This window comes from Rhinolophus sinicus, chromosome 17 (genome assembly GCF_057876585.1).
Source record: "Rhinolophus sinicus isolate RSI-liver-muscle chromosome 17, RSI-T2T, whole genome shotgun sequence".
In the NCBI taxonomy this organism is placed as follows: Eukaryota; Metazoa; Chordata; class Mammalia; order Chiroptera; family Rhinolophidae; genus Rhinolophus; species Rhinolophus sinicus.
The window spans coordinates 64,066,104-64,090,197 of NC_142517.1; the positions used below are offsets into that span (position 1 = coordinate 64,066,104).

Sequence of the window (24,094 nt, forward strand, 5' to 3'; positions counted from 1 at the left end):
CCCCAAAAATAAGACCTAGCTGGACAATCAGCTCTAATGCGTCTCTTGGAGCAAAAATTAATATAAGACCAGGTCTTATATAACATTATATAAGACCCGGTATTACATGATATGATGTGATATAATATGATATGATACGATACGATATGATATTATATAAGACCCGGTCTTGTATTATATAAGACCGGGTCTTATATTAATTTTTGCTCCAAAAGACTCATTAGAGCTGATTGTCCGGCTAGGTCTTATTTTCAGGGAAACATGGTAGCACCAAGGTTGCCGGTGCGATCCCCGCATGGGCCACTTTGAGCTGCGCCCTCCTTAAAAAGAAAAATAAAATAAAATAAAATAAAAGGAACAAAGTAGTCTTTAAAAAATAAAATTCCCTGGAAGTCATGTGCTGACCTCAGCACATTAGAAAAATATATTTGGGGCAGCAGGTTAGCTCAGTTGGTTAGAGCACGATGCTATTAACAAGGTTGCCAGTTCGATTCCCCACATGGGCCACTATGAGCTGCGCCCTCCACAACTAGATTGAAACAACTATTTGACTTGGAGCTGATGGGTCCTGGAAAAACACACTTAAATAAAAGTTTTAAAAAAAATAAAATAAATAATTTTTTAAAGGATGGGGTATATACTAAAGTGGTAATTAACAATTATTGAAATTCACAGTGTTATAGGTCCTTTGCAAAATGTTAATTCACTTATTCACCATCACAATTATTAGAACATTTATCATTTCATTCAACAAACGTGTGTTGAGCATCTATCACATCCTCTGTTATATTGGGTTCTTTTCCAGGTTCTGCAAAAGCTGGAAGTGACTGTTTTGGCAGAAATCCAAGGCCAGCCATAATACTTTCTAACTGCTAACAGTCAAAAAGACTGTTCCAAAATCAAAGGATACTGTGTTTCCCCGAAAATAAGACCTAACTGGAAAATAAGCCCTAGTGTGATTTTTCAGGGTGATATCGCCTGAATATAAGCCCTAATGTGTCTTTTGGAGCAAACCTTAATATAAGACCCGGTGTTATTTTTGGAGAAACATGGTATCACAGGAAGGGAAATTTTTATGTGAAGGTGTTGTTTCAGAGTGCACATTAGAGGAGAGCAAGCTTCCTTAAGTTCACAGCTTCATTCTAGAGCCATTGGGAATAGCAGAAACTGGGGCTATGCAGACGGATGGCAGAAATTCTGCACATAAATGATCAACTTTTGGCAAAGGAAGACAGTGGGATGGCACTCCCTCCGCCATCAGTATAAATGCTGTTCCCTAGTAGGGAAGCAAGACGTAATTACAACATGATGCGCGAATTACCTAAGAAGCTCAATAGATGACACACACCAAGATGAAAGAAATGTCTCCAAAGAGACAGAGGAGAGGCCTTTACTTCAACTGTGTCTGATTAATACACTCCCCAATTCTGTAATGAGGAGGTATTAGAATTAATGCCAGAATCCCACTCCCTAGCACTGGTACAACTTACTTTATTTTGCCAAGTTTTCTGCTGTTAAATAAACAGACGCTGGTACAATCCGTAGTCCGTTCTTTCCTATTCTTATGAAATCCCAGGTAGAGAACTATGGCAGCTGTTCTCCAGAGATGATCCCGGGATTCCCACCCTCGTGACAGCAACTCTCATGATGAATCTGGGATGGTCTGTGACTTGCTTTAAGCAATAGAATGTAGGGAAGTGACACTGTGCCTGTTCTGGGCCTGAACCTGAAGAAGGCCTGATAACTTCTGCGTTTGTGCTTTGGGGAGCCCTAAACCACCATGTGAGAAATTCTGCTGGCAAGGACAACACAAAACAAAGAGAACTACAGACCAATATCTCTGATGAATACAGATGGAAAATCCTAAACAAAAAAATTCTAGCAAATTGAATGCAAGAATGCATTAAAAAGATTATTCATCACGACCAAGTGGAGTTCATCCCAGGGGCACAAGGATGGTCCAACATCCGCAAATCCATCAATGTGATACATCACATAAACAAAATAAAGGACAAAAACCATAGGATTATATCAATTGAGGCAGAAAAAGCATTTGACAAGATGCAACATCTATTTATGATTAAAACACTTAATAAAATAGGTATAGAAGGAAAATACCTTAACATAATAAAGGCCATATATGACAAACCCTCAGCTAATCTCATAATTAACGGTGAAAAACTGAAGCCCTTTGCTCTATGTTCAGGAACACGACAGGGCTGTCCCCTATCACCTCTGCTTTTCAACAGTGTTGGACATCCTCGCCAGAGCAATCAGGCAACAGAAAGAAGTAAAAGACATCCAAATTGGGAATGAGGAAGTTAAATTGTCATTCTTTGCAGATGACATGATGTTGTATATAGAAAACCCTAAAGACTCCACCAAAAAACTACTAGAAACAATCAACGAATACAGTAATGTGGCCGGCTACAAAATCAATGTACAAAAGTTCATTGCATTCCTATATACTAACAATGAAATCTCAGAAAAAGAAATACAAAAAACAATTCCTTTTGCAATTGCAGCAAAAAGAATAAAATACCTAGGAATAAACTTAACCAATGATGTGAAAGACCTATATGCTGAAAACTACAAGACATTTTTAAAGGAAATTGAAGAAGACACAAAGAAATAGAAAAACATTCCGTGTTCATGGATTGGAAGAATCAACATAGTTAAAATGGCCATATTACCCAAAGCAATATACAGATTTAATGCAATCCCCATAAAAATCCCAATGGCATTTTTTAAAGAAATAGAACAAAAAATCATCAGATTTGTTTGGAACCACAAAAGACCCCGAATAGACAAAGCAGTCTTAAGAAAAAAGAACAATGATGCAGGTATCACACTCCCTGACTTTAGCTTGAATTACAGGGCAACAGTAATCAAAACAGCATGGTATTGGCAGAAAAACAGACACGGAGACCAATGGAATAGAATTGAAAACTCAGAAATAAAACCACATAAATATGGATAGATAATTTTTGACAAAGAAGCCAAAAACATACAATGGAGAAAAGACAGCCTCTTCAATAAATGGTGCTGGGAGAATTGGAAAGCCACATGCAAAAGAATGAAACTGAATTGCTATCTGTTGCCATGTGCCAAAATTAATTCAAAATGGATCAAAGAATCAAGCATAAGACCTGAAACAATAAACTGCATAGAAGAAAACATAGTTACTAAACTTATGGACCTTGGGTTCAAAGAGCATTTTAGGAATTTGACTCCAAAGGCAATGGAAGTAAAAGCTAAAATAAATCAATGGGACTTTATTAAACTTAAAAGCTTCTGCACAGCAAAAGAAACCATCAACAAAATAAAGAGGCAACCAACTGAATGGGAGAAGATTTTTGCAAACAGTGCCTCCGATAAGGGGCTAATATCCGAAATATACAAGGAACTCATGCAACTCAACAACAACAAAAAAACTGACCCAATTGAAAAATGGGCAGAATACCTGAAGAGACATTTCTCCAAAGAGTACATACAAATGGCAAATAGACATATGAAAAAATGCTCAACATCACTAATCATCAGAGAAATGCAAATCAAAACCACAATGAGATATCACCTCACCCCAGTTAGAATGGCTATCATCAATAAGACAAATAGTAACATGTGTTGGAGAGGCTGTGGAGAAAAAGGAACCCTCATACACTGTTGGTGGGAATGCAGACTGGTGCAGATGCTATGGAAGGCAGTGTGGAGATTCCTCAAAAAATTATGAATAGAATTACCGTATGACCCAGCAATCCCTCTCTTATTTGGGTATCTACCCAAAAAATCTGAAAACATTTATCCATAAAGACACGTGTGCTCCAATATTCATTGCAGCTTTATTTACGGTGGCCAAGACATGGAAACAACCAAAATGTCCTTCGATAGATGAATGGATAAAGAAGTTGTGGTATATATACACAATGGAATACTATTCAGCGGTAATAAAAGACGATATAGGAACATTTGTGACAACATGGTTGGATCTTGAGATTATAATGCTAAGTGAAATAAGTCAGACAGGAAAAGCAGAGACCCATATGATTTCACTGATATGTGGTATATAAACCAAAAACAACAAAAGAACAAGACAAACAAATGAGAAACAAAAACTCATAGACATAGAAAATAGTTTAGTGGTTACCGAGGGTGAGGGGTGGTAGATGAGGGTAAAAGGGGATCAAATGTATGGTGATGGACAGAGAACTGACTCTGGGTGGTGAACACATTATGTGATTTGTGATTTATAAATGATGTAAAATAGAATTGTACACCTGAAATCTATGTAACTTTGCTAACAGTTGTCACCCCAATAAACTTTAATTATAAAAAAATGAAATTCTGGCTACCCTGCTGGAGTGCCCATGCAGTGAGGCCATGTGAAGAGGGAGAACCCTGAGATGACATTGATGAGAGGGACCGAGCTGCCCCAGGCTTCCCGCCGTCCCCACCAAGCTCCAGACATGTGAGCAAGGCCTTTTGCACATCCCAGCCCAGGTAAGCATCCAGCTGATACCATGTGGAACAGAACTCCCAGCTGAGCCCTGTCAACACACAGAAAACCAAATGGTGGTTGGTTTAACCCAGTCAGTTTGGGAGAGGCCTGATAACATGGCAAGAGGTAATGGAAACGGAACGCTTGGAGCTTTGTTAGAAAGAGATCTGGACTCAGATGGGTTGGGCGTGCCAGCCGGCCCCTGGAGTCCTGACCCTATTCCACACTCACATCAGTCCTCCTTGTAGAACGGTGCCCGGTGGGCAGGGAACTGACAGTGACAGGAGACTGGTATGTGCCAGCCAGCTCTTTCTTTCATGTGAATTTAATAAGACCGATTAGACCTGCAGATTCAGTGGAAACCAGCTGCGTTTACCCGAGGCGTGGGGATGTGAGCAAGCCAGCCCGCCAGCAGAGGGCCGACATGATTGCCTCCCGTATTCTATGAAAGTGAAATCCTTCAGTGAGGCCTTTGCAAAAATAATTAATTGTAAAATCCAGTACATAGGCTGAATACCGAAGATAGGATATATTCTCAGCAAGGAGGAGCCACCAATGAAAGAATTATAAATTAGTGAATGTAGTGTTTTTACAAGACAGAGTCTTGCTGCGCGGAGCACACACATCCCACCCCTTCTCTGGGTGGGTGATCACCTCCTTACCTAGTAGGAGGTGGAAACAGAATTTAAATCCAGATCAGTCTGACTCCTAAACCTGTGTTCTTAATTCAAAGTTATGCCCATCCTTCACAGGATTTGTTTCTGAATGAGTGAGGCATTTATTAAACTTCCTTCATTTCTATGCAACATTTTCCTAGGCAGTGCATTGCAAACAGAGTCCTCCAAGGCATGTGGTTCCTTTGATGTAGCTCTCTGTTCTTGGGCAGAAAGTGATTCGCTAAGATCCTCAGTTCTCGCCGTCTCAATGCTGCTGATAGCAGAAGGGACCAAGGAACCTGGCTGCCACTCCTGCCACACCCAAAGGCATCTTGTCCCATGCCCTCTGAAGGGCTGAGGGTCCTCTCTTTCATGTCAGAGAAATATTCAAGGTCGTGATGCCCATCCACTGGATCTTGACCAGTTGCCAAGAGGCCCCATCTGTATTCCACATCCTTGGCTTTCTGAGGAGAGGTTCATGTAAGTGGCTGACCATGTGTCTAAAAGGACCTGCAGTTTTCTGGGGCTGAGGGGTGCCTGTTTTCTGCAGATTCAGTGGCTCTCAGCCTTCGGATTTTAGTCATTTATGTTGGAGGCTTTTTCTTTTGTTTCCCACTAGTCAGGCCTTTTACTAAGCTCTTAAAAATACCAGCTTGCCTTACTCACAAGAGACCTCTGAAGAGTTATGGGATGGGCCACACATTCAGATGGTCTCACAGGGTGCTGCCTAGCAAATCGCTAAAATTGCTGAAGGCTCAGTCGTGTGTGGGGGCAGCAGTGGCCTTTCCAGGTATGCAGTGATTTCCTTTGCTAAGTGCCCCAAATTCCCTATTAAATTAGGGAGGAGGGAGGGCTTCCATGAATGGACACATATACCCGTGGAAATACTAATTGTGACCAAAGAGGACACAGCTGTCCCACAGTCTCCTGGCAGTCAGAGGACTTTGTTGTTTGCTCCCTGAGGCTGGAGATGCAATGAGCACTGTCCTACTCTTATTGTTAAGAAGACCCATCCCCTGTCACTGACCTTGGACTAACTCGCTCTACTCACCAACTTCTCTGGTGCTTAGGATTCTCAGAAAGAAAATGGAAGCTGCTGAAGAGGCCAACGTGGCGTTGGGCATGAAGAGGACGAGCAGAGAGCCCTCAAGGGATCAGGGGGGATGTTGCCATAAGGGCAGATCTGACAGGGCAAGAAGTGAGGGGAGAGGAGGAAGTGTGGAGGCAGGGGCACGCAGAAGCCAGCCGGGGGGACCCCCCAGTGGTGAAGAGCATGCACTTCAGGGGAGACACATTTGGACTTGGGGAGAAAGAAAGGAAGGAGAGTGGTGCGGAGGGAAATTCTAAAGAAAACATAAATCCCATTTCTGCTCTAGGAGGAGCAAGGATCCCCGGGAAGAAGAAAAGAGGCAAGGAATGGGGGTCGGAGGGGGATGGGGGACAGCAGAGTAGCACAGATGTTGAAAGAGGACAAAGGGCTGAAAAGGGGAGCAAGGAAAGAACTGCAGAGACAGCGCTGACAGATGAGAACTAGATGGAACCCCATGGTGGGCTGGCACCAGCAGAGGACAATGGGTTACAGGAGGCTCCCACAAGGACGCTTGCAAAGTGCTGCTGCCATGGTGCTGGGAGAGGACTCGAAGCAATTTCAGGTTCCGAAATAAGGATGAATGAGACCCTGCTTCAGGTCCGCAGACTTGAGGTTTCCTGGTCAATGGGGATCAAGCTGTGAGACACAGCACACTCAGCGTGAATGTGTAAATGACCTGAGATGACTCAATGACACAGGCTAGATGGCTGATCATGACTACAAACTAGAAAAAAAATCAGAAAAATGAGTGAATATGTACACTCCTCCCCCTGCACAAGGAACATGTGAAAGGGAAGGACGAAAAGGGAAGGTGTGGGAAGCAATCAACTGGTAACCTTTGGAGTCAAATATTTAGAGACTGTGTGTGAGAACATGGGTGAGTGGTGCTCTGGGTAACCCAGGCCAACGGGTCAGAAATCAGAGACGTGGAAAGTGGTTGTCTTCACGTGCAAGAAAGGAGAAAACGCCCCGTAAGAGGTTCAAAATGATGCCTGTTAGGTTGCAAAGGTTAGCAGAGAGGTAGAGAGAAGGGGGAAATACTCACTAGAGCAGGAAAAGCAAAATGTTAGAAGAGGAATGATGAGCAGGAGAGAAGTCCTTGTCAAGGTGTTGGGATATAGTAGAGAAACAGAGAGAGAGAAAACTAAGGAGGGGAGAATAGGGGATTTTCGCTTAGAAATTGGCGAGAGCAGAGTGAAAGAAGTTCAAGCAAAAGTGAGGGACCAGCCTTGGCCAGCAGCACAGACGGTGGGAGGGGAGGCAGCATTAAGTGATAAAGATTGAGGACACAGAGAAACCACTGGTGATGGGTGTTTTCCTTATGGAGAAAAGCAGAGGGGCTGCTGGGTAATGCTGAGGCCAGAAAAGAATACTGGAGAGCAAGGCAGACAAGCTGCCATCTCGTAGCCATAAGCAAGGGCGAAAGAGTTGACTGTGTGAACAGAAGAGAATTGTGGCACTTCCCAAGGCAGATTTGTTAAGTTCCCAGTGTAACGGTTCAGGGGGTCACCCCTCTTCCTCACGACCCTCCCCCGCTTGTGAGCACACAAACCTCATCTGTTATTCAGGGCTCTGTGCTGCCCTTTGCTCACTAAGTGATGCTCTAACATCATAGACGGAAGGAGGGTTCCTGGTGAGGCACCAGTAGTCTCCACTTCCACACTAGTTTGGCTCCCTCGCTGACCTAGGCGCTGACCCACCAGCCAACAGCAGACTCTTCCCTGCTAGGGTGGGAGAAATTTCATCAAGCTCTCAGTTTAGTCAATGGGGGTGCAGTGGTGCCGTGCTGTTGGTCACCATTATATCGTGGTACATATAATGAAATACTTTCAGCCTTGCAAAGAAGGGTAATTCTGACACCAGCTACACCATGGATGAACCTCCAGGACATTCTGCTAACTGAAATAGGCCAGTCACAAAAAGATAAATATTATATGATTTCACTTACATGAGCTATCTAGAATAGCCAAACTCAAACAGAACGTAGAATACTGGCAATGCACAGCAAGATACCTATAGTGCATAATACAGTGTTAGATACTTGAAAGTTGCTAAAAGTAAATCTTAAGCATTCTCAACGCACACGCGCACGCACACACACATGAGTTCACTGTGTGAGGCGAAGGATGTGTTAATTATCATGACCCTGGTAATCATTCTACAATGTACATGTATATCAAGTCATGATGTGTACCCTTTACATATATACAATTATAGTTGCAATTATTCCTCAACAAAGTAAAAAAAAAAAAGAAAAGAAAAGAAAAGGTGCTTGCCAGGGTCTGTGGGAGGGAGGAATAGGGAGTTGTTTAATGGGTATAGAGTTTCAGTTTTACAAGATGTGAAAGGTCTGGAAATCAGCTGCACAACAATGTAAATACAAGTAACATTACTGAATTGAACATTTAAAAATGCTTAAGATGATAAATTTTTTGTTATGTATATTTTACTACAATTAAAAACCATAACATCACTTGTCACTAAATAAATGTTGGTCTACTATTTAAAGAACGTTCCAAGGGGAACCAAAATATGACTCATGTGAGTGTCCACGTGACTCAGTCTGGCCTTGTATAGGTGGCCCTTATACCAACAGAGAGAAGGCAGGACATGGAACCAGGAGAGCTATGAGGAAACAGAAGCTATGAGACAGAGAACAAGCAACAGTAATTAAAAGCACTACAGTGCGGAGTAAAAAGATGACCAGGTCAATTAAGCTGCATTTGATCCATAATGACCCTCGGTGTTTTTGTTTTGTTTCATTTGTTTTTAGTTTCAGCTGTACAAAACAATGTGATAGTTAGATATTTATACCCCTCACAAAAGAATAACCCTCCTCCCCCAATCTACTATCCCTCTGACATAGTATATAGCGGTTACAATGACCTTAGTTTTTGAACCATATCTGAATCTCTGTGAGGCCTGGGTCTGTGGCAGTTATGACTGCTGCCTCCCTTCTCGCCCACGTCTGTTTCAGAATCCCCACTGCTTAAGGTCACCTGTTGCTCACACTTATAAGCTAAGATAGTGATTCTCCAACTTTACTGTGCATACGAAGCACCTGGGGAGCTGGTGAAAATGCACATTCCAATCCAAGCCCTGGGGTGGGCCTGAGACCTCCTGCCTTTCTGACAGATGTAAAACTGTGGTCTGCAGGGCCAACCCGGTGGCTCAGGCGGTTAGAGCTCTGTGCTCCTAACTCCGAAGGCTGCCAGTTCGATTCCCACATGGGCCAGTGGGCTCTCAACCACAAGGTTGCCGGTAGACTCCTCAAGTCCCTCAAGGGATGGTGTGCAGCTCCCCCTGCAACTAAGATTGAACATGGCACCTTGAGCTGAGCTGCCATTGAGCTCCCGGATGGCTCAGTTGGTTGGAGTGCGTCCTCTCAACCACAAGGTTGCCGGTTCGACTGCCACAAGGGATGGTGGGCTGCGCCCCCTGCAACTAGCAGGCAACTGGACCTGGAGCTGAGCTGCGCCCTCCACAACTAAGACTGAAAGGACAACAACTTGAAACTGAACGGCACCCTCCACAAGTGAGATTGAACGAACAACAACTTGACTTGGAAAAAAGGCCTGGAAGTACACACTTTTCCCCAATAAAGTCCTGTTCCCCTTCCCCAATAAAATCTTAAAAAAAAAAAAAATTACAGGCTTATCTTTAAAAAAAAAAAAAAAAAGAAAGAAAGAAAGAACTGTGGTCTGCAGCGCACACTTGGAGTAACAAGGATCTAGAAATCCAACTAACCCAGATGGAAAACCAGCCGTGTAAACAAAAAAGACATGAGGGAGAAGATGACCAAATGGCAAGGAGGCTACGGCAAGAAAAACATCTGGAGGTTCTGAAAAACAGAGAAAGTGATTGTCATGCAGGGTCTCAGCTCCCGCTCCCCGCACAAGAACGCAGGATAAGGTGAGGCCAAAAAGGAACAACAACAGAGCCATAGACAGTGGAGTCATATTACTATATTCTCGAGGGCAGCTGGTCGAGACACAAAAGCAAACATCCACCAGTACCCCAACGAGGGGTCTTCCTGCACCCCAATCTCGCTGGTGGCCAGGCGAGACACAGGAAGTAGGATCAACACAATCTGCAATCCACCAACCACTTCTCTCCCAACCAACCAAACCCCTAGCGTAGCTACGGCAGTTATATCTGTGGCTAATAGCTAACCGGTAACTAGCTGTGGCCACTAGTCACAGCAGATGGCAATTTACTACCCAAGCCAGCACCTTTCCACGTGAGGCTGAGAGCCTGGAAACTGCTCTCTGGGACTCTGTCCCCACACTGATCAAACAAGCTTGTGAAAAGACTGGCATCATAAATTGTTATTTATTCAATATACATTTAGGGGTGAGAGAAACAGCCCCTTCCCAGGAAAAGGGTGTGTGGAAGCGATACAATAACATTTCATCTTCAAATGAGTCAAAGCAAAGGTTTTGGGACCAGATCACAGAGATTATGGGAAGGAAAGAGAGGGCAATAAGGACAGAGTGGGCAGAGTCTAAGTGAAAGAGGGAAAATGGTAAAAAAAAATCATGATCTTAGGGATAGAAATTATTGGAAAAAACAGGATTTTATATATATATATATATATATATATATATATATATATATATATATACCTAGATACATATATGTATATTTTATATATGTAAAATAATCCTGCTTTTTTATGTCTGTATGTCTTATGAGTGTATATATGTGTATATCTATATACACATACGTGTGTGTGTGTGTGTGTGTGTGTGTGTGTGTAGCAGAACTGGGCAGAAGATGAAGGGGAAAAAGCAGGTAAAAGGAAATTATATAAGAATTGAAATTCTAACAAGTCAACAGTGAAGCTTATAAAACTGTTGGCTTTGTTCAATGAAGGGAGAAGTTTGGTTAATTTATTAACTCACATTACACAGGTTTCGATGTTTACAAAATGATTTCAAAATCATCATCTCCTGTGAAGGTGCCTGTGAGATGAACAGAGCAGGTCTATCCCCAGTTAAGCAGGGCAGGGCAGGTCTTGTTATCCCTTTCACAAATGAGGAAATTGGGGCTTTGACATGTGTCAGAAAGGCAATAAGTGATAGAACTTCTTTTCCCTTTATTCTGATTCTTCCTGTAGTGCAAGTAGATACACTATGTAAATTCATTTTTGTCACAAAGCTCACGGGAATAAAATGAGATCATATATTTAATTTTTTTTTGATGGATCTAATATTGTGAACAAAAATCTACCCTCCCCTTCTTGGCCCTGGCATGGGCCGGCCACCCAGAGGGAACTCAGGTAGCAACAATCACATTGTATGAATTCACATATGAGCGGTCTGCTGCTATCTTCAGGTGGCCATCCATGAAAATTGGCCTTTGTGTTTCCCAGGACGCAGTCATCAGATCCAAGAGGTCAGAAGGTTCATTCCTAGACATGGATCATTAGTGAGAGCTGGCGTCAGCCCAAGTCAAAAGTACACTGCATACCCTCTTCCAATATTTAACAGGGTGCAAAGACCTCTGATTTAACTGCCTGTCTCTTACATGCATGTGTAGATTCCTCTTATTGCCTATGCTTTTATAGTTTGACTCTGTGTTTGGAATTCACAGAAACCCAGGAGAATTGTTCATATGTATCTCTTTATCTTAATTGTCAGTTGGATATTCAGTTTGTTATTTCAATGTTTCACAGAAGTTCAAGAGGTATGGCAGATGGATGAGCAGGTACTGGGTGGCAGGGAACACTTCTCAGTCCCCTTCATATCACACCACCTAGAACGCCCCTGTATGCAAGAACAGCCCCACACATAGTTCTATGTCCTGCCCAGGGTGTAACTAGAGCACAATCCCAAGCCTCAAAGAATCCTCAGAGGAGTCTTCAAGAAATATGAGCTTACAGCATGTAATAAAAATGGATTAAAATCAGGAACATGAGAAGACTACCTACGACGTCTAAATCTGAATGGTACCCCTTAGAACCGTGCAGTGCACAACCCACACGACTATACCTCAGCCCTGAGACTTTCCTCTCTCATGGCTATTACTCAGCATTGCGCTGGAAGGCCAAGAAAAGGAAATAAGAGCAAATATGTATATTAGGCTGTGTAAAGATTAGAAAAGAAGGAACAAAACTTTTGTTGTACATATATAACATTGTTTACCAAAAAATTCCAAAGGAATCAACTGATAAACTTCTACAACTATTAAGAAAATTCAGTAAGGTGACCAAAATATCAAAACATAAAATAGACTTTCTATATATCAATAAAAATCAATTAAAAACAGTAAAGCTACAATGGAAATTGGCTCAGGAATAGAAAATGAATACAAAGAGTAGAGTACCCAGCAACAGACATGTAAAAATGAGAATTTAGTACATGATAGAAGTGACGTTTCAAATGAAAAGGGAAAGAACAGACTTTTCAATAAATGCTCTTGGAATAATTCATAGAAATAAATTCCAGGTGGACCAAATAACTATTTTTAAAATAATGAAAGAATTAGAAGAAAGTATGCCAAAATATCATCATAAACTTGGAGGTTGAGAAGGCTTTTTAAAATAAGACCCAAAGAGCAAAATCCATAAAGGAGAAAATTAGTAACTTCAACTACATCAAAATAATGATAGCAGGACAATAATAGTAAATACTTCTGTTGACTAAAAACATCATGCAAACAAAGTTAAAAAACGAAATTACAGACTTAGAATATTTATTATACGTATATCAAAGAATTAGCATCATAAATAAATATTAGACTACTACTAGTAGAAAAAAAATCCCTATATAAAAGGAGTTAACAATATAACTAAGCAATTAAGAAGAATTATATTAAAAGATGGCCAAGAATTGAATAAAAAGATGGTTCACCTCACTAGTTGTTATAGGTTGACTTGTGTCCCCCAGTACCTCAGAATGTGACTATATTTGGAGATAGGGCCTTTAAAGAGGTAATTAACATCCAATAGGGTCGTTTGGGTGGCCCCTAATTCAATATGACTAGTGTCCTTGTAAGATGAGGAAATTGGAGCACAGAGACATCAGGAATGAACTCACACAGGATAAAGGCCATGTGAGGACACAGGGAGAAGACAGCCACCTGTAAGCCAAGGAGAGAGCCCTCAGGAGAAACTAAACCTGCTGACACTTTGATCTTGGACTTTTAGCCTCCAGAATTGTAAGAAAATAAATGTCTATCGTTGAAGCCATCCAGTCTCTGGTATTTTGTTATGGGTGCTATGGAAATCGAATACATTAGTAATCAGGGAAATTTAAATAATTTTTAAAATGGGTTACTATTTTCACTTAACCAATGGGAAAAGTAATAAAATGTTTAATGAATAGCAAGCATCAGGTGTGAAGGAGCACTAACGATTGCTCCCTGCTGGTGGGAGTATACATTGGTACAGACATTGTGCAGGGCGATGTGACAGTATCAAAAATTAAAATGCACATATTCTATGACATAGCAATTCAACTTCTCAGTATGTCCTCTGGTAAAATACCTGCACATGGGCACAAGGAGACATATACAGTGAAGGTCATTGTAGAATTTTGGTAAGAGTGGAAATTTAGAAACAGTTTACATATCTATCAAAAAAGAAATGGCTATAAATACAAGAATTGTACTCTGTGGAATACTATGTGGCAGTTAAAATTAATGAGGTGGAGACATATAGAGATCTGGAAAGTCTCCATATGGAATACACATATGGAAAGTTTGTTGAGTGGAAAAACAGAACGACAACAAATAGTTTATTAGTACATATATGTAGGTATAAATGCCAAGGAGACCATCTGGCAATAAATACATCAAGCTGGTTAGAGTAGTTACTTCTGGGGAAGAGGTTATTAGCATTGGCAGGATGGCTCAAGAAGAATTTAGCTTTAGCTATACTCCTTTTTCATTTTATAAGGAGCAAGTAATCATTTGTAATTTTAAAAAGCTATTACCTGCTAACAATAGTTTAGTTTTATGATTGTCCATTATGTTTATTCCATAATAATTGAGGAACAAGCTGATAACTTGAGACTAGGAGTTGGCAAACTTTTTCTGTAAAGAGCCAGAAAGATAATATTTTAGGCTTTGGGAGCTACACTGTCTCTTTTGCAACTACTCAATTCCACTGTTGTAGAGCAAAAGCAGCTATAGATAATACATAATGAATGAGCATTATGTATTCCAACAAAACTTTAAAGAAACTGTGTTCCAATAAAACTTTATTTACAAAAAATAGCTGCGGGCTCAGAACTGGCCTGTGAGCCATAGTTTGTAACCCCTGGTTTAGACTGTTTATATATAACTAAAGTTTTTAAAAGGTATTTATTTACTAAATATTTAATACTATTTTACTTATTTTATTTTTATTTTACATTATTATATTTATTTGTATTATTTAGTTATATAACTAAAGTATTTTAAGTAAGTATTTTTGGTAGATGGAAAAATTATCTTTCCTATTAACCAAATAATTAAATAAGTAGTAGCTTCTGGGGCCTTGCTTAGAATGTTTTAAACTCTGGTCATATCATTAGAGACCAAACACTCATCCCAGTGGAGATAATCCAGTCACCATGGCCATCTCGTTGGTGACCATTGACTTTCTCAGCAGCAGAGTTGCACAACCATGCATGTGGCGGGGGATGGCACCTGCCATGGCTGATTCACTGAGTCAAGGTTCAGTGACCTCAGAGGTGACTCCTGACCATCCGATGCGATGTGGAGTTGCCTGACAGCAAAGCCTCTGGCCACAGCCTCAGCCAAGCTGGGCTCTGCAGTGGGGAGCACAAGGGCAGAGCTCAGTTCTGGGGGATGAGGTGACTCCCCTCGCAGCTAGGGGTAGAAAACTCACTCGTCCAAAGCCAACTCAGCCCCAGGGGTGGCAGGGCCTCTGAGGGTCCCCTCTCTGAGGTGGTGAGGCGCTGTGACTGTCACGCTGCTGTCTCTTAGCCCTGGTTCCAGGGGCTGCTAACGCAAACCCAGCAGGCAGAGAGGAGCCAGGGCTGAGTCGTTCCCAGCTCCCACAGTCAGGAGACTCCAGCTCTGCAACAGAGAGGGGCTGATTGTATGTACAACTCATGGCGGCTCCTATGGGACTGAGGTTTCCACTGTGACTCTTTCTCGAGGAGGCAGGTACAGGATCAGAGAGCATCATTACTGGGACTCAATAGGAAGTGACTGTCTTCATGGTTTCTTCCAGCCTGAAATTGTGGAGAGCGACAGGCCAACATGACACACAACCCCTGTAATGCTGACCTCAAACATAAGAGACTGTGTTCCCTCACTTCTTTTGCATGGAGCTGGGGGGGGGGGGGGCAGTCTGCCCCCAGCAAAAGAGAAAGAAAGAAAATCCATACCTGCTGAGTGATAAATTCTTTGCTGTGACTTCTCCTTTGGGGTCCACTTTGAACAATCAGGAACAAAGGATCAATCAGAACATCAAGCCCCCCATTAGCTTAGGCACTGGCCTTTGAAGGTGAACACTTCCCTTGTAGGCAGAGCCTGAGGCAGTGCTTCCTCTTCCTCGTCTTAGAATAGGTTATTATTCCCCAGGATATGAGCCAATCTTGTCTCTCACCTACATTTCAGGCCAGGTCAGATGTCTTCTCTAAGTGGCCCCATCTGGCACTCCTAAGTCCCAAGTCCAGCACTCCAGTGAGCAAATGAACAGATTACCGTATTTACTCTTATTATGTGCCCCCACTTTTTTCTCTCAGACGGCTTCACTGAAAAACACAGAAGGGGAGGAATGTTGCTAGTATCTGCTTTGTCTCATTAGTTCTGAGCAAATTTCATGCTTCTGATGGTCTCTGTATTTTAGCCACTGGGGCAAACTTAATTTAAATTTAGATCTTTCAGCTTTTTTCCTTTGTCTAAGCCACCTGCCTGGATAGTGTTACTTGATGTGAAAGCCAGTCAAGTATTGGATTCTGTGAGGCCCACATGTTTATGTAACAGAAAAACAGGCACAGAGGAGTTGGGAGAGTGTGAGATGAGGGGACTGAGCTCGGTTCACAGGCGTGTGACCTGTGGCTCCACCTCAGGGCAGCTGGCTGACCAGGAACAAGGAGAATGGACCTCGGGGAAAGGTTCTAAGGGTTCTTTCCTCTTCCAGGCCCTGCCAGGAGCCAGCAGCTCCTCACTCCTTAGCCTGATCCTTCGTGTTCCCCAGCAGTAGCTGCGGATGGCTGTTCTAGATCCTAAGGGAAAAAAATAGACAAAGGACAAAAGCAGTAGGTTTCGCAGGATATATTTCTTCTACTTGCTTTGTTGTAAAGGATGCTTTATGACAGATGGGGGCAGTGGACTAGCCATACTTCAGACAACAGCAAACAGGGTCATCAGCCACATGGGGAAATGGGAGAGGGAGACTCACCAATTAGACAGGAAGGGAAGAAAACCAGGGATTTCCAAAAATCACAGCGATCTTCATGTGAAAATTTGGACTTCCTTACACTTATTTCCTGATTTAAGCTGTTTTTATTTTGAATTACATATCTGAATCCAGCCCTCCTGAGGAAAAAAGCAAGTCTGATTTTTTGTTTTTTAATTAAATTGGCTTCTTCTCTTCCACTTAATTTGCCTCTACCAGGGGGTGAGGAACATTTAAGTCTGGAATTTCCTAGGGTCAACATTTCTCAAGTGGTTGCTTGCTTGCTCTTCCCAACCAAATACAGAAAATAAGACAGTCCACACAGCTCACTGCCAGCAGTGGTGAGCGGGACCCAAGGTCCTGGGCCTTCTTTCTTTCAGTCAACTTTCTGACTGTCCACAAGGAATTCTGCTAGGGCTGGAGGCACTGGATTATAAACCATACTGGTTGGGAGGTTGGCTTGGGCCTTTGGCAGGGAAGACCTAGAATAAATGAAATACTGGATTCAGGTCCCAGTGGAAGCAGCCTGTCCAGTGTTCCCTGGGGACTATCTGAGGGTCCTGGTGGCACCTTTAGGACCCTGGAAGCTATGAGCAGAAGGCCATGACCACAGTCACAGGAGGTGGAAAGACTGAAGAGGGTTAGGAACTCACCCCAGGAAACTTTTGTTTCTAAGACTAAAAATAGGCCTTTCTGGGAGCATAGAAAATTTTTAGGACAGTGAAAATATTCTTGCATGATGTTATAATGGTAGATACATGTCATTATACATTTTTCCCAGCCCATAAATTATATAACACTAAGAGTGAACTGTAACATAAACTACGAACTTTGGGTGATTATAATGTGTCGGTGTGGGTTCATCAATTATAACACAGGTACCACTTTGGAGGGAGATGCTGATAATGAGGGAGCTATGCCTGGGGTGGGTGTGAGGGCAGGGAACATATGGAATCTCTATACCTTCCTCTCAATTTTGCTGTGAACCTAAAATTGTTCTTACAAAAAAAAAAAAAAAAAAGTCTTAAAAAAGAAAAAGGTAGGCGTTTTTGTAAAGACAGGCATTTCTATGTCCAGGAAAAAAAGGCAAGCTCAGGGAGGGCAGCTTGCCAGAAGTCCTTGGGTTATGGGTAAAATACACAGCTTTCGTCATCTCTCAAATCTCTCCTGGCGCACAAAGGCCTGGCCTTATCTCTCTTATAAAAATGGTGAATTATTTACAGCAGAAACACGGAACTAAGAACAGGTTATTAAGTCACTAAGACAAAGAAAATATTCTCAGGTTTTTGCAGGAATCTTCTGGATTCCCTGTCCTCTGCTGTGCGGTGTCATGGACCAGAAGGCTTTAGGACTGCCAGGCCTCTGGAGTCCATAAGGGCAGTTTTAACATTAGGCATGGCTCTGAGGTAAGAAAACACCTGGAAAATACCCTGCAGTTATTACGGACAGCATACTGATGCCCCCGGATGAGGGTCTGGGTCAACCTCAAGCACAGCTGGGAAATGGGAGAAACTTGAGTCCTTTCACGATTTGTCTATTGCAGCAACCTGAAATGTGTTGCTCCCAAGCCACTCATAAGAGAAAAGTTCTGATAAGCATAGAGTTTCCTTAATAGGAATTCATTTCATGTTTTACCTCCCTCCAAGGAATATTTCCGTTTAAAAAGAACCGAGTCGACAAAAGGAGTGATGCACTAACAATGGAATAAATTCAGACAGACCCTGAGGAAAACAGATGTTTCTCAACCAGTCAGGTGGTCTTTCTCAAAATCTCTTAGGAATCCTCTAGGCTCAGGTATGCCTGGAAAAGGGGTCAGGGCAGCATATGAAGGTGAAGCCCCGGTCCCATGAGGTGACCTTGAAGGAAGCCTTTCCCTTTTGTTCTTGGGTGGAGTCAGTAGAAAGCTGTCCAAGAAGATGAGGAATAGAAACCTTGTCTTTGGAAGTGGTCCCGTTTTATCACAAATGGAAGCAGTGACAAGAATTTTCCCATCCTAGAAATGGCAGGTTCCAATAATTGAGGGAGCTACTACAATTGAGCTTCTGCTATCCCAGATCCTATAATTGCTTCAGGACCCCATCAAACCTACCTGTGGTATTTGGATCCCCAATCTGTCTCTCCTCAGACTCTTGAAACACTTTCTATTTTAATTATACTGCGGAATGTGATACCTGTGTCTTACTCCCCAGTAGGTTACGTCTCCCTTAGGGCAGAGGGCCTTACCTGTCTTTATATACCACCTTGTACCAAATTCATTGGGTGGCTGCTCAGGTTGGTTCAATCATTCTTTTAAAGATGGTCTTTCCTAACACTGCTTTAATTAGTGTCCTGCTTTTATTGAAAAGGAGAAAAAAAATCAGCTCACAACCGCCTTGAGAGAAACTTCCCTGCTGCTTATGCTACCATTAAATGAAACCCATGCTTACTATTAGTTTATTTTTAAATGAATTAACTCTTAAATGAGTAAAACCTCTTAAATTTTAATTTGTAAAATTTAAACACATGATGATGGCAAATGTCATGATGAGATAAATTATATTTTGATAGCAAAGAGATAATTGGGTTTTAATAAATATGGAATTATCTAAAAACTAAGAATTTGGAATTTCATATTTTTGATAAAACACTATAACGTATAGATAATAATATGATCATTACCTTCGCTCATAGCTGTAGCTGTTAAATTCCTTTGCTCCACAATATTGCATGAGACTCTTGAATGAAATGTAAATTTAGGGGTCAGATGGAGAACACCTTTGACCCAGCAGTTGGCTCATCTCCTGGAAAAACTGTGCCTATTCCATGGATAGATAACCAAATACTGATCATATTTACAATTGAGGTTGCTTAGCCAGTCAACCTCAGCCAGTCAGTTGCTTAGACCTGTTTTGTCTCTGTAAAATGAGCTGTAACACTATTCCCTAAAGTAGGAATTGAAGAAATTCATTCTAGTATTTAAAATTGCCAGGTACTATTATTTTTAATTTATTAATTTTATTTTTACATTTTTATGAAGTATAATTTATGTCTTTAAATTGTTTTTATTATGGTGATATATAGATCTATAGATGATAAAATTAGTGAGGTTAAGTAACTCGTGGGAGGACACAGTGTCATTGGCCTGGGATTTCAATCCGGACCATCTGGCTCCAGCGCCTGCTCTTATAGCCTCCGTGCTGCTGCACTTCTAGGCTGCTAGCTTGGCTTTGTTCCACAGTTGGAGGCCATTCGCTGTCACTCATGTGCTCACTGGTGTTCTCCATTCTGCTGGTAACTGGGTCTATGGGCCTCCATGCGGCTTGCTGCATAAAAATACTCCAAGTTTTCTGAGTAGATGCAACTCTACTCCCAAGCGGGTACCGTAATCCAGAATTAAGGAGGGGAATGAGAGTTAGTAATGGGAGCTTCCCCTGAACTAAAATATACGCAGGCTTTAATATAAAATATTTGTCTGGGATGTCTGCACTTCAGGAATTTGGAATCTCCAACAATTTTGTACTAACAGTTTCTCATCCCAAAGAGATCCTTTACTCCCACTACACATGTCTTCCTTGGATTTCACCTTGCCTGTTCTTAAGCATTTTGAAGCTATGCCTTTGTTAACTGGCACAAGGGTTCATGATATCTGATTATGCATCCATGAAAACCGTTTTCTATCTCAGGAATCAGTTTATTGTGATTTTGTACTGCTTTTGACTGTATTATCAATAGTTTAGTCTCAATCCACTATGTGGCTCTACTTGCCATGATAACATGGCTTTAAACATAAATTTTGCTCATCACTCAAGGTGTTTTATTTTCAATGGCAAAGGTTATTAAAGTTGAAGTGTTTAAATTTAAGCTATTATAATTAGAAGGTAGCCAGTACCAGAAAATTTTTTTCCTCTCCTGGTAAACTTCAATTAGCTAATGGGAATTCTGTAGTACTTTGTAGTTTCCTTTTTGTCTAAATACAAAGCTTTTTTTTGAAGACTACATAAGGATAAAATTTTTTAGAAAATACTCTAAGTTTCATTATATGTTCTCTATAGAAGACATTTAAAATCCTTCTTCAAAGTAGGTATTGAGGTTAACTTTAGTTCATTGCTATATAGCAGGGATGGGCAAACTATAGCCCATGGGCCAACTGCTGTCTGCTGCCAGTTTTTGTAAACAAAATTTTATTGGAACACAGCTACATTCATTCATTTATTTGTTATTCATGGCTCTTCTCACCCTACAACAGCAAAGTTGAGTAGCTGCAACAGAGACCGTCTGGCCTGCAAAGCCTAAAATAGTTGCTTTCTGGCTCTTTACAGAAAAAGTCTGCTGTTCTCTGCTGTACAGCATGACTCCTCTTTCCTTCCATTCCATCATTCCTAACTCACTTCTCATTTTGTGGTCCTGATTTTTTACTTCACCAGTAAATAATACAACCTTTTCCTACTTCAGGTTAGCATTTTGAAAGGAATAAAACAAAATTCAATTGCCTCCTTACTTGTGCAATACTTTTCTGTCAGTCAGTGATCATCAAGAAAACTAAGTTGCCCAACTTTAGTTTTCCTAGGACAAGGTAAACCCTTTCAAGTTTGCATCATCATATATTTTTTTCAGCTCAGAAAATTTTTTATTATAACTTTGATTATTGTTTCTATTTTACTTGTTTTGGTTTCTTCTTTAAGCATTCCTGTTGTGTATTTCCGGTTAAGATGGCAGAGTAGGTAAATGCCTGCTTCTTCTCCCAACAACATCAAAATTACAACTAAAGTACAGAACAACCATCATTGAGAATCACCTGAAGTCTAGCTGAACCAAGGCCCTACAACTACGGACATACAGAAGAAGCCACCTCAAGACTGGCAGGTGAGGAGACACGAAATGAACTGGTCCACACTTGCTTGTAACCATTAAAAAACTGGGAGAGCTATCTCAACTGTGGAGGTCCCCCTTGAGGAGCGAGGGGTCCCAGTCCTACACCAGACTCCTCAGCCCAGGGTTCCAGTGCTGGGCAGAGAAGTCCCCATAACTTCTGGCTGTGAGAGGCAACAAAGATTTTGGCTGAGTGAGACAGAGAGAGGCTGGACTCCCAAGCACTCCTCTTAAAGGGCCCACACACTGATGGACTCACTTGCTCTGAGCTCCAGCGCTGAGGCAGCAGCTCCAAAGGCACCAGGGACTTACGGGAAGGAACTGAGTTGTCTGGCCTCAGAATGAGGGCTGGATGGGCAGCTTTATCCCAGATGGCAGAGCTGGCAGAAGCCAGTTTCTTTGTTGAGCCCTTCCGCCTCCTAGCGTGCAGACACAGGTGGCTGCCATATTTGAGTCTCCATCAATTGCCCTGCCCTGGTGATTCCCTGAGGCCCTGCCCAATCCAACTTTTGGGCACACCCAAGCCACTCCAGTGGCTTCTCCATACAAAGAACCTGTTTTCATTCATGTTGTGGCCTTTCCTAAAATCTCTCAAAGGTTCACAAAACCCAGACAAGCAGCATCTGGCTTCAGTGTGTCCTGTACCTCTTGCTGAATATCCCTAAGCCTGACATTAGCGAGAGCCAGCCTCATTCACGGCTTGGCCTCCTGAGGCACCTCCAAGCCCAGCACCAGTGGCAGCCATCTGCTGAGTGCTTTGTGGTTCATGCCAGGTGGCCCCAGGCAGGGCACAGGCTGCAGCTACATTTGGCCTGTGGTGGGGCCCCTTCCAGTGGACCCTGGGGCTGGAATGCCCAGTGGCCAGCTTTAGACCAAGCCAGAGCATCACTCAGCCACTTCTGGGAAAGGACACACCCAAAGGGCAGACTGGGCAGGCACTGGAGCCCTGCTAAAGTGAATCCTGCTCCACAGGGTCAGCCTCTGCACCACAGCTCCTCCACTGTAGTCACAGCCAGTCCTCACAACCAATCAGCTCGAGGGTCAATTGCTTCCACTGCCGTGAAGAAAGCAACAGGGCTCAATTACAACAGGAGGGCACACACAACCCACACAAGGGACACACCTGGAGCACACGGCTCAGGTGACCAAGAAGACTGCAACAGTGGGCCCCACAGCACACCTACTACATAAGGCCAAAAGAATAAGGATAGTTTAAGGGGCCTCTGGGACAGTATCAAGCGCATCAACACTCACATCACAGGGATACCAGAAAGAGGAGAGAGAGCAAGGAACTGAAAACCTATTTGAAGAAATAATGACAGTAAGCTTCCCTAACCTAGTGGAAATAGACATACAAGCCCAGGAAGAGCAGAGAGTCCTAAACAAGATGAACCCAAAGAGGCCCACACCAAGACACATCATAATTAAAATGCCAAAGGCTAAAGACAAAGAAAGAATCTTAAAAGCAGCAAGAGAAAAGCAGTTAGTTACCTACAAGGGAGCTCCCTTTAGAACATCAGCTGATTTCTCAATAGAAACTTTGCAGGCCAGAAGGGATTGGCAGAAAATATTCAAAGTGATGAAAAGCGAGGAACTACGACCAAGGTTACTCTACCCAGCAAAGCTATCATTTAAAATTGAAGGACAGATAAAAGAGCTTCCCAGACAGGGAAAAGCTAAGGAGTTCATCACCACAAACCAGTATTACAAGAAGTCTTAGAGGAACTTCTTCAAGATGGAAAAAAAAAAAAAAAAGATAAAAAATATGAATGAAAAAATGTCAATAACTATGTATCTATCAGCAATTACTTTAAATGTAAATGGATTAAATGCTCCAATCAAAAGATAGAGTGGTTGAATGAATAAGAAAACAAGACCCTTACATATGCTGCCTACAAGAGACTCACTTCAGATTAAAAGACACAGACTGAAAGTAAAAGGATGGAAAAGGAAATTTCATGAAAATGGAAACAACAACAATAAAAAAATCTAGGGCAGCAATACTTATATCAGTCAAAATAGACGTTAAAACAAAGGCTATAACAAGAGACAAAGAAGGACCCAGTAATCCCTCTTCTGGGTATTTATCCGAAGAAAGCCCAAACACTACTTCAAGGGGATGTGTGCATCCACATGTTCACTGCAGCCGTGTTTACAAGGGCAACCTGGGTCCATTGATGGATGAATGGATAAAGAGGAGGAAGTACATATATACAATGGAATATTGCTTGGCCAGGGAAGGGAATGGGCTCTTTCCATCTGCGGTGGCCTGGATGGAGCTGGAGGGTATTGTGCTGAGTGGAGTATGTCAGACAGAGAAAGACAGATGCAATGTGATTTTGCTTATATGTGGAATCTAAAGAACAAAATAAAGAAACAAACAAAACAGAAACAAATTCATAGATATAGAGAACATTTTGCTGGTTCCCCAGATGAGAAGGGGGTTAGGGAGATGCAAAAGGGAAAGAGAAGTACAAATTGGCAGTTACAAAATATTCACCGGGATGTAATGTAAAGCACAGGGAATACAGTCGATAATATTGTAATAACTATGTATAGTGCCAGGTGGGTACTAAACTAGTCAGGGGGATCACTTCTTAAATGTCTAACCACTATGTTATACACCTGAAATTAATATAAAATAA

General features: G+C 42.0%; 1 protein-coding gene across 2 annotated transcripts in view; it reads right to left on the reverse strand.

Annotated features, from left to right (window-relative positions):
• Positions 1–15,882, reverse strand: part of NR1I2 (nuclear receptor subfamily 1 group I member 2) — a 28,672-nt gene extending 12,790 nt beyond the window's left edge. Inside the window, exon 1 of one of the 2 annotated variants that reach the window (XM_019729657.3) lies at positions 15,586–15,882. The gene's annotated coding sequence lies outside the window, so the exon portion shown is untranslated. The remainder of the gene's footprint in view (positions 1–15,585) is intronic. The other variant, XM_019729656.3, reaches the window with a different exon arrangement.
• Between the last annotated feature and the right edge of the window lie 8,212 nt (positions 15,883–24,094).